Genomic DNA, 10,875 nt, shown 5'->3' with positions numbered 1-10,875 from the left:
TCGTAATCCTCTTTTGTCAACATTGGACTCCCGATCCGACCTGCCACAAAACTTCCATAGGACTCTAACATAGTCCCTAACAAAGACATATGACTTTTGGCAAGGTCTTCAGAATATTCCTGATCATTTTCAAGATTCAATACAATGTTGCATTGTAGCTTCTTGCCATTCTTGGTTGCTGAAATGTTTGGATCAAATAATGGATATGATGAGAAACTTGTGTTGCTGTTTGATCCTTTGGATGATCCACCAGATGAACTCTTAGCATTGAATGATGTTTCAACTTTTAGAGACAAATTGGTTTTATCACTGATACCTCCTTTGTAATACAAACCAATATCTTGCTCACCATCAAAGTCCTTCATCCTAGAGATCTTTCTTTGCTCCATCTCTTGAGCCTCAATCTTTTCAATGAACTTGCTAAATTTCAGATTGCTAAACCCTTTCTTGTTCCTTAGCATCATAAGGTATGTGCCCCAAGTTTCATGTGGCAACGCATCTGCTAATTTCTCAATCAACTCCTAATTGTCCTTATTGATGCTCACCCTCCTCATGTTTACCAACAAATTGCAGTACCTTTCAATTAGCTGCTTTGTGCTCTCATTTTTCAAACCACGAAATAAATCAAACTCTTTCTTCAGAAGCGATTTTTGTTCTTGATCATTTCTTGACTACCAACAAACTTTGATCTTAAGGCTTTCCAAATCGAATAAGCACTTCCATTATGTTGCAATAAGACCAAGATGTCTTCTTTCACAGCTTGTTGTAATAGACTTAGCATCATTTTTTCATTCTTGTATTTCTTTTTATCATCAACACTCATATCTTTAATCGCAATCTCCTCTTCGTCATCATTCGTCGGTCTAACATATTTCGTCTCAACGCATTCCCAAGCATCCAAATAATTTGCTTGAACCCAGTTTTCAAAACGACCTTCCCAACCTTTATACTCCTTAATGTTCATGAGCTTAGGCGGTTTTTGCATAGTCCCCGTTTCATTTTCCAACATTTTCTGCTGAGTAACAGTGATCGGTGTAGCAAAGGCGTTATAAAATTCCTCTTCCATGTTTTGGTTTTTCAAATTCACAAAATCAGTCCTGATCAAACGAAATTACCCTTCACACGGAATCACTTTCAACCGGAATTACAAATTTCAAACGATATTACTTTGGAGCGAAATTACTTGAAACGAAATTACTCTAATTTCGTTTGAAATTGTGCCTTTTCAAACGGAATTCTAACTCCGTGCGGAATAACCAAACGGAATCAACCTTTGAAGTGAAATTACCTAATTTCGCTTGAACCACCCAAACGGAATCACTCCTTGAAACGAAATCACCTAATTCCGTGTGAACTTTCCAACGGAATTAACTGTTTGGAACGGAATAAACCCTAATTTTGTGCAGAATTATGCTGATGTCATCCTCTCGAACTGAAAATTGTCAAATTGATCAAGATTTAAGCCGATTTTAGTTCTGAAACTTTCTAGGGTTTGTTAAAACAGTAAAGCGCACATGATGTTTAAAATTCAAGACATTTTGACCGTAAAATCAAATTCAATTTGAAAAAGAAGGTGTAGAAATCAGAATTTGCAGCTGAATTGGTATGAACTCTTCCTCCTGAGCTCTGATACCACTTGTGGGATCGTTTTCGGACCCGAACAAGTCGTTCAGAAGAGTTTATACTCAAAACAAAAGGCGGAAACAGTCGTAATGAGCTCAATTCAGCAAGATATACACTTTAACTGTCGATTTTATTGATCAGATGACAATTTACAACGGTCGACACTTCGGCAGCACTTCGTTGCACAAACCGGAACTGTTACAAATGATTTCGCTTGAACGGTTTATATAGGGTTCTAATTCCGCTTGAAGATGTTCCAAACGGAATTAAGGTTCCAAGCGGAACTTAATTCCGCACGGAATTACATGCATTCCACTTTCAAGCGGAATTACCCTCCCAAGCGAAATTACCTCTATTCTCGAACTATGTGCCCTGATTTAGCGTTCTAAGACATGACTCCATACAAGACGAAGTCGACAGACGCATGCACTAACATGTATTGAATATTGTATAGGATAGTTTGAAATAGACAAGGTTTTGTAGTAAAAAATGTACTTTCATACGAATGGAGTCCATCCATACAAATGGACATCATATTAGTCCGAGTACATTCGCATGAATCTGCAGATTCATACGAATGGACCCTTGATCCGTCCATATAGGTTCATTCGTTGTTACAAGTCCATTCGTACGAATGGACACAGGTGTTGGTTCGTACGAATGGATGTTGGTGCACCTAGTATCTGATAACTACGTCTTAATCGAGTCTTATGTCTAGATAGGATTGTACAATGCACAGAAATCAAGAAAATGTATTTAGTGGGTGATTCCGCTTGAAATGACAATAGGTCATTTCGAAGCAAAATCAGATTATTAGTTATTCTGCTTGAACCGCCAAGCATAGTGATTCCGCTTGAGATCACTTGGAGCGAAATCAGGAGGTTCCGCTTGAACCAGTTTCAAGCGAAATCAGACTCCTATATATATGTGAGTGGTGTGTTCATTTGGAGCAGAATTAAGTGACTGTTTCTGAGCTGAGGTGCTGTCCGTGTGTCATTTGACTGTGTAAAAGCTTAGGATTAATCAGTAAAGTAAAGGATTAAAAGGAACAAGCTGTTTGATGTTGTTTACATTGATTCTGCCTTTGTAAATGATGATGAACTACTCAACTTGACTGTTTAGGGTCACGAAAACGATCCAACAAGTGGTATCAGAGCTCATGACGAGGAGTTCATACCAATTCAGCTTGATTCTACCAGATTTTCTCATTTCTACTCACTTCTACTCATACTTTTCTGATTTGAACAAATTTTAATGGTTGAAATTGCCTGATTTTCACATATGTCATGTAAAACATAGTTTTAACAAACCCTACAAAGAATCAGATTAAAATTCGAATTAAAAATGGTAAAAATGGCTCAAAAACTTGATTCCGCTTGAACGAGTATAATCTGTTTTCGCTTGGCATTGCATATTCCGCTTGAAAAACAGAGGCTATTTCAAGCAAAATAACAGATTCCGCTTGAGAATTGAGATTTCGCTTGAAGTTAATAGTCTGATTTCGCTTGAAATCAGATTTCGCTCGAAATTATCATTTGATTTCGCTTTAATAGCTATTCCGCTTGAATAGCTGATTTCGCTTGAAACTGTATCTTGGTTGAAAAGCTGATTCCGCTTGAATTGACTGTTTTTCAAAATTTCGAAAATTTTCTAAGTGTTTGTTGATTGTTTCAGGTACTTAAAATGGATGATTTGTTCATGAATCCATTCTGTGATGTGTTTGCTTATACCAATGGTTCGGGAGACGGCACAGCGAACAATACAAATGAAACTACACCAACCCCAAATGCGAAGAAGATTCTTTCTGATGCGATGAGCGTGGAAAGTGCTTATGGTACATACAACAATCCTCCTAAACTGATGGTGACCGAAGATTATAATCGGTGGGCTACAATACTTGAGGAGTGGCTTAAAGCGTTCGCATTTCCAAGCTGGAAAAGTTTAAAGAATGGTTATACTTCAGGAGAACGTGTTGGTGAAAGTTTGAAAGATACTGATGATGTTGAAAGATACGTTGCTGAACAGAAATGCATAGCGTTGATTCATCAGTCAGTCAGAGATGATATAATTTCATTAATCGAGTATGCAAATTCGAAAGATCTTTGGGAAAAACTGAGAGTTAAGTGTGTAGGTAGTGCTGAGATTGTGAAAAACGAAAAGAAATTGTTGCGTAAAGAGTTAGATTTATTTGGTTGTATGAAGAATGAATTTGTTTGTAAAATGATCGAGAGATTTGGGCATCTGAAGATGGAGCTGGTTAGGCATGGAATCACTTATACTCAGGAGGAGTTGGTCGACAAATTGTTTGATTCGTTGCCGAATGATCAAGATTGGCAATACTTTGCCTTAATGTTGAAGAACACCATCAAGCCACCAGAAGTGTTGACTGTGGATTTGCTGATTGAAAGACTAGAAAGCCACGAGTTGGAGATCAAGAAATCTAAAGTCAACAACACAGCTTATCAGCAGAATGTGGAGTTGTACTACAGAGGAAATCTACCAAAGACTGGGTCTCCAAGAACAGCGTTTTCTGCATAAAGTTCAAATATTGTGAATCATGAAACACCTCATAGTGGTTTCCACAGTGGATCTTCTTCAACACCTTCAAGCCAATCTGCATCAAAGAACTTATTTCAATGCAACATCGCTGTAGATTTGAAGAATGGTCAAAATTTCAGCGAAGAATCTGCAAAGCAGCATATGGTTTTCTTAGCATCTGTGCTTGAATCATATGAGAGTCTTGTGGCTGGCAAGATAGGCAACACCAACCTAACAAAGGAAGACTACGATCAAATAGATCCTGAGGAGATGGAATTGATCGACATAAGGTGGTGTATGGCCAGTGCAGTTCGTAGGGCACATCGTTTCATAGAGATTACAGGAAGGAAGTCTATTGGTGGACCTTCTACCAAGTTAGGCTTTGACAAATCAAAAGTGACCTGTTTCAAGTGTAAACAGAAAGGTCATTTTAAAAGAGAGTGCCGAAATGCTTATGCTGATGATTCTGAAAATCCGTTCAAAGAAGATTACTACAAGAAGGCAATTTATCATCAGAACAAAGCTGAACCGCCTAGGTTGAAGTAGAATGAAGACAAAGAAAAATCCAGAGCTCTTGCCGTCATTCACGATGATGAAGGTTTTGACTGGAACGAGTTGCTACCTGAGGAAGACGCAGTAGGTTATGCGTTTGTTGCAAAAGAAGAAGTCAAACCGTTCAGAGACACCAGAATAGAAGCAGATAAAGAAAATGATAGACGACAGAGAGCGGAATGGAAAATGATGAGACTTTCTCGTGTACACACTGAAGCAAAAAGAGCAAAAAGATGGGATGCAAATAGAGAATGTTACCTTGATCCTGAAGGAAACATTGCTATTGATCCAAAGACTCTTAGTCTTGAAGCAATGACTGCGGAATTTGCTGAACTTGAAGAGTCTCAACAGAGAAAATGGTGGGGAGGTGGTGAAGAGAAAGAGAAAGAGAAAGAAAAAGAACAGGACCAAAAGCCAAAGAAGATAGATGAAGGGATCGTTGATACTTCACTAGAGTTGAACGCTGAAAACTTTGGAAAGATGGCTAACAAGGTGCTGGCTGCTAAAGCACTTGAGGTAGACTCTAAGTCTGTATCTGAGTCTAAAAGCCAGGTCAGTTCAAATGCGTCGTCAAGTGAGACAGGTAAAAAGGTCAAAGGTGACAATGACTGCAAACATTGCATGAAAAACTGCAAAGTTTGTAGTACACAAGATTACCTCAAAGATACGAAGGTTAATGATCTGACAAAGAGAGTCAGAAAGGTATAAGATCAGATTCTTGATCGTGACAGAATGCTAAAATTTTCAAATGGTCAAGTAAAAAATTGACTGAGAAAATTGACAATGATAAAATTGAAGTAGAAAGAATTAGGAGAGAAAACAAGAAACTAATTCATGAAAATCGTCAACTCTCAGAAAATTTTAACAAGTTAAAACAAACAATTCAAGATTCTGATGAACGAAACGGTAAAACAAGAAAAGAAAATGAGCATTTAACTGTGATTCTTAGACACAAAGAAGAACAAATCAACAAGCAATTGGATGAGATTGCTAAGTTGAAGCTTCAATTTGAAGAAGCTAAGATTGAGAATGAGCGTATCAATCTGAAATTGACCAGTTACAACTCCGCAAGCTTTGTTTTGCAACACATTGTTCCCAAACCTATCGGGAAAAACAAAGCAGGCGAAGATGTATTTTCTGATGGAACAGGGGTGGGGTATCATCAAGTTCCACCACCAGTTTTGAACAATTATTCAAAGAAAAAAATCAGGGTTGGTTAATGATGATGATGAAAATGAGGTGAAACTTCCAGACACAATTGATGTCATGTTTACTTCTTCTTCCGATGAGGATAGTGTCCAAACTGATGTTGCAAAAAGTGTGGTTGAGAATGTTCTAAAATCTGAAAGTGACATTACTGAGGAAGATGAATGTTTCTTGGACAAGTACATTCCGAAACAAAAGTCCAAGAACAACTTAAATGAAGGACCAAATCTTGTCATGTACAAGGAAGTTGGGTTCGGATAAGTTGTTTTCGGATTCTGAGTTTCCACTAGAGAATGTAAATGTTGCTAAATTGACAATGTGTTCAAATTGATTGAAGTTGATCTGTCAGAAGTGAACAGTTTAAATCAAACAAAAAGACAAATGAATTTTGAAAAAGACAAAGCTTACTACAAGAAGCCAGTTATTCCACCACGTTTTTATAACAACAATCGAAACAAATGGTCAGGTGGATATCAGGGTGGTAAGTCTTATCAGAAAAAGAATGTTCAAAACAAAAGGTTTGTTGAGAAGAAAGTGTTTGTGAACAGTTCGAGTTCACTTTCTGATGAAGAATCAAAAATCTTTTCGAAAACAAACAAAGTGTTCTTTGAGAAGAAGGCCTCACAGCCTCAGTCCGAAGGCACAAGTCAAGTAGTTGACACTCGAACATGCTTCAAATGCAATCAAGTTGGACATATTGCATGAAAGTGTACCAACTTGAAGCCTAAGACTGAAGTTGTGAAGATTCAGAAAAAGAAAGTCGATGGGAAAGGAAAAGCTCCATTGGTTGTTGAGAAAAAGGTTTTGAAAAATGAAAACATCAAAGTCAAAACTAAACCTGCTAAAAATGTGGTAACTAAAAATGATAAATTTTATAAGCGGGTTGCATCAGCTCACCAAACATGGAAGCTGAAAGTTGTTGAAAAGAAAGAAAGTGTTCCAAAACCAAAGGTTTTTGAGACTGAAAAACAATCATCTTCTACCACACCGGTAAAGATGAATGTTCCTTTGGATTATTATGTGAAACTTGAGAAAGAAATGCAAAAATCTGAGAAGAAAAATGTTCAAAAGAAAGACCAACCATCTGGTCAACCTCAAAAAGATGAGTTTTTCTTATATAAAAAGGTTGAGGTTGGGTCTAAAGAAAGCTTAAAAATGAATGATAAAAATTTTCCGCCACTTTACACTACAAAATCTCACATCAAAGCTGAGTTACCTGAGTCAAAACAGGCTTGGGTAGCATCCAAATCTAATTAAGTGTTTGTGGTTTGTGCAGGAGCTTCTGAGATTCGTTTCAAGATGGATTATGGATAGTGGAGCTTCTCGGCACATGACAGGGAAGACAGCTTTGCTGTACGATGTTAGAAATTTCAATGGAGGATATGTAGGTTTCGCAGGAAATCAGGGTGGTAGGATTATTGGTGAAGGAATGTTATCCAAGGGGATTGTGATGTTTGAAAGAGTTAATTACATTGCTGAGCTGGAGAATAATCTGCTGAGTATCTTGCAAATTTGTTACAGGATGTATACCATTCACTTCACTGACAAAGAATGTTTGATCTTGAAACCAGGATTTGTTATCTCTGAAGACTGGATTATCATGAGGGCACCAAGAGTCAATGATCTGTACGTGTTGGACATGAGTGTAGATACTACAACCACGGGTCAGGCTCATTGTTTTGTGTCCAGAGCAACAGAGAAAGAATCACGATTGTGGCATCGAAAGATGGGCCACATTCACCTACGAAAAATGAATCACCTGGTGCATAATGATTTAGTGTTGGGTGTTCATGTGAAAGGTTTTCATCTGGAAGGGGAGTGCATTAGCTGTATCAAAGGCAAGCAGAAGAAAAAGTCACACCCTAAAAAGCAAGTCAATTCAGTTATAAGACCTCTAGAGAGACTTCACATGGATTTGTTTGGTCCTGTGAATGTCAAAAGTATTACAGGAGATTACTACTGTCTTATGGTTACTGATGATTATTCCAGATTTTCGTGGGTATCATTCTTAAAGTCGAAAGATGAAACGTATGACAGTTTGATGGCGTTGTTCAAGAAAATTGAAAATTTGTACAAAAGGCGCATAAAAAGAATCAGAAGTGATAATGGTACTGAATTCAAGAACAACAAGATGGAAGAATTTTTTGATGAAAGAGGTATATTGCATGAGTTTAGTGCTCCGTACACTCCGCAGCAGAATAGAGTCGCAGAACGCAAAAACAGGACACTAATCGAAACGGCTAGAACAATGTTTGCTGATTCAAAACTTCCGATAAATTTTTGGGCAGAAGCCATTGCAGCCGCATGCTATACGCTCAACAGAGTTCTCACTGTCAAGAAATTCAACAAAACATGCTTTGAGTTGATCAATAACCGCAAACCTAATCTGAAGTATCTTGAACCGTTTGGGTCACCCTATACTGTTCTAGAGCCTTTTGGAAAGTTTGGTCCGAAGAGTGTTGAGGGTATATTCGTTGGTTATGCAAGTCCTCTACGACGTGTCTTCGTTCCAAGTGAGAAGCGGATTATTGAAGCTCTAAATGTTGAATGTCAAGGTAATACAATGCTGTTGCAGAATCCTGGAGATTCATGGCATTATCATTACGACACTTTGTGGGATTCGTTTGACGTGATGGAAGAACCAGAAGAAGAAGAAGATTTCTTTGACGATTGGATATTCTGAGGGAGTACGATTCATCGCAGGAAAGGTTCCCAGCTGAGTATTCTACACGACCACGACAAACTTCGAATGATAATGAAGCAGGTCCAAGTAATGCTGGTGAACATGATGATGTCCAACAAAATGAAGTTGCTCATGATAATTACACGGAACAGAATGATAATCAAGAATTGGAGAATATGCCGATATTTGATCGTGGTGATTCAGATTCTGAGGGGGAGCAAATTCAGAGTTCAAGTCAAACAGATCCTATCAGTGAACAAGGTGCAAATCAGAATGTTACTAATCTGGAAAGCGATGTAAATGTTCCAAGCGAAGTGATGCCAAGAACTCTTTCATACCATCCAGCGGAGCTCATCATTGGAGAGTTACAATCAGGCGTTTGCACTAGACATCAAATTGACCAAGGCCTTACTTATTTTTATTCTACAGTAGCACCTTTATAAACTTAATTTTCATTAAGTTGTTTTATTTCGCAGATCGAACCGCAAACTTACAAAGAGGCGCTAACTGAAGATCCTTGGGTCAATGCGATGCAAGAAGAGTTAAGTCAGTTTGAAAAGTTGGGAGTGTGGAAGTTAGTAGACTTACCTGATGGTCACAGGAAGATCAACACAAAATGGGTGTTTAAATATAAGAGAGATGATAGAGGAGTTGTTGTGCGAAACAAAGCTCGACTCTTTGTCCATGGCTTTAGTCAGCAGGAGGGGATAGATTTTACCGAAGTGTATGCTCCTGTAGCTCGACTAGAAGCAATCAGAGTCTTCCTGGCATTTGCATCTTGGAAAAACTTCAAAGTATATCAGCTAGATGTAAAATCGGCGTTTCTTTACAGGAAGGTAAAAGAGGAGGTATATGTCGGACAGCCACCGGGCTTTACCGATCCAATCCACAAAAACAAGGTCTATTTGCTGGACAAAGCGCTGTATGGTTTACACCAGGCCCTGAGAGCTTGGTACGAGACTTTGTCTCAACACCTACTAGCCAACAGTGTTATTCGTGGAAAAGTGGATGCCACTCTCTTCACTAAAGAGGTCGACGGACATCTTTTGATAGTTCAAATATACGTGGACGACATAATATTTGGGCCAACAAATGAGAATTTGCGCAAAGATTTGGAACAAGTGATGAAGCAAAAATTCGAAATGTCATCAATGGGGGAGATGAAATTCTTTTTGGGACTTCAAGTTGATCAATTACCTGAGGGAATTTTTATTCACCAGACAAAGTACGTTCATGATATTCTAGAGAAATTTGGGATGTCAGGTTCTACTCCAGCGTCAACCCCGTTAGCAACAAATCATGGGATACACCCAGATCTCACTGGAGACAGGGCAGATGAGATGTTTTATCATTCCATGATCGGTTCATTGATGTACTTAACTGCTTCAAGACCCGATATCATGTATCCAACGTGCCTCGCAGCAAGATATCAATCTAACCCGAGAGCTTCACATATGGTTATTGTGAAGAGGATATTACGCTACCTGAAAGGAACTCCATCATTGGGGTTGTGGTATCCTAGAAAAGGCGACTTTGCGCTCGAAGGGTATTCCGATTCAGATTTCGGATGCTGCAAAGTCAATGCAAAATCAACAACAGCAGGATGCCAGTTCTTTGGACCTCGCCTGGTCACCTGGCAGAGTAAGAAGCAAACTTCTGTGGCTTTATCCACATGTGAAGCGGAGTATGTGTCTGGTAGCAGTTGCTGCTCTCAGATCTTGTGGATCTAGCAACAGATGCGCGACTACGATTTGTAGTTTCTTAAAACACCTCTCTTTGTTGATAATGAGGCAGCTATAAATATAACGAAAAATCCAGTACATCACGCTAAAACTAAACATATAGAAATTCGACATCACTTCATCCGAGATTGCTTCGAGAAGAAGTTGATACGAATTGAGAAAATCCACACTGACAATCAGAAAGCTGATTTATATACCAAAGCTTTTGATAAAACACGTTTTAAATATCTTTTAAAACTGAACGGTATGATGCTTTTCTCGGTGTCGGATGGTATTATTGGCGTTGATGAAGGTACTGTTGTAGATGAAGATGAGAAACAATCTGCAATGGTTTGTCGATTTCTTACTTGTTTTGGTATTTAGGGGGGGTAGATATAGTTTCAGAAAATACAAAAACAGTAAAAAAAATTCAAAAATCCAAAAACATGAGAAAATTTCAAAATCCAAAAACAACAGAAAACTGAAAAAGAGCTTGTGTAAAAAGGGAAAATGATAGTACATCAGTTTGACAGTTACTGTACGCTAAAGATT

Source organism: Helianthus annuus, chromosome 17 (assembly GCF_002127325.2).
Source record: "Helianthus annuus cultivar XRQ/B chromosome 17, HanXRQr2.0-SUNRISE, whole genome shotgun sequence".
Lineage (NCBI taxonomy): Eukaryota > Viridiplantae > Streptophyta > Magnoliopsida > Asterales > Asteraceae > Helianthus > Helianthus annuus.
The sequence above is the reverse complement of the archived record's forward strand: the minus strand, read 5'-3'. Positions refer to the sequence as shown.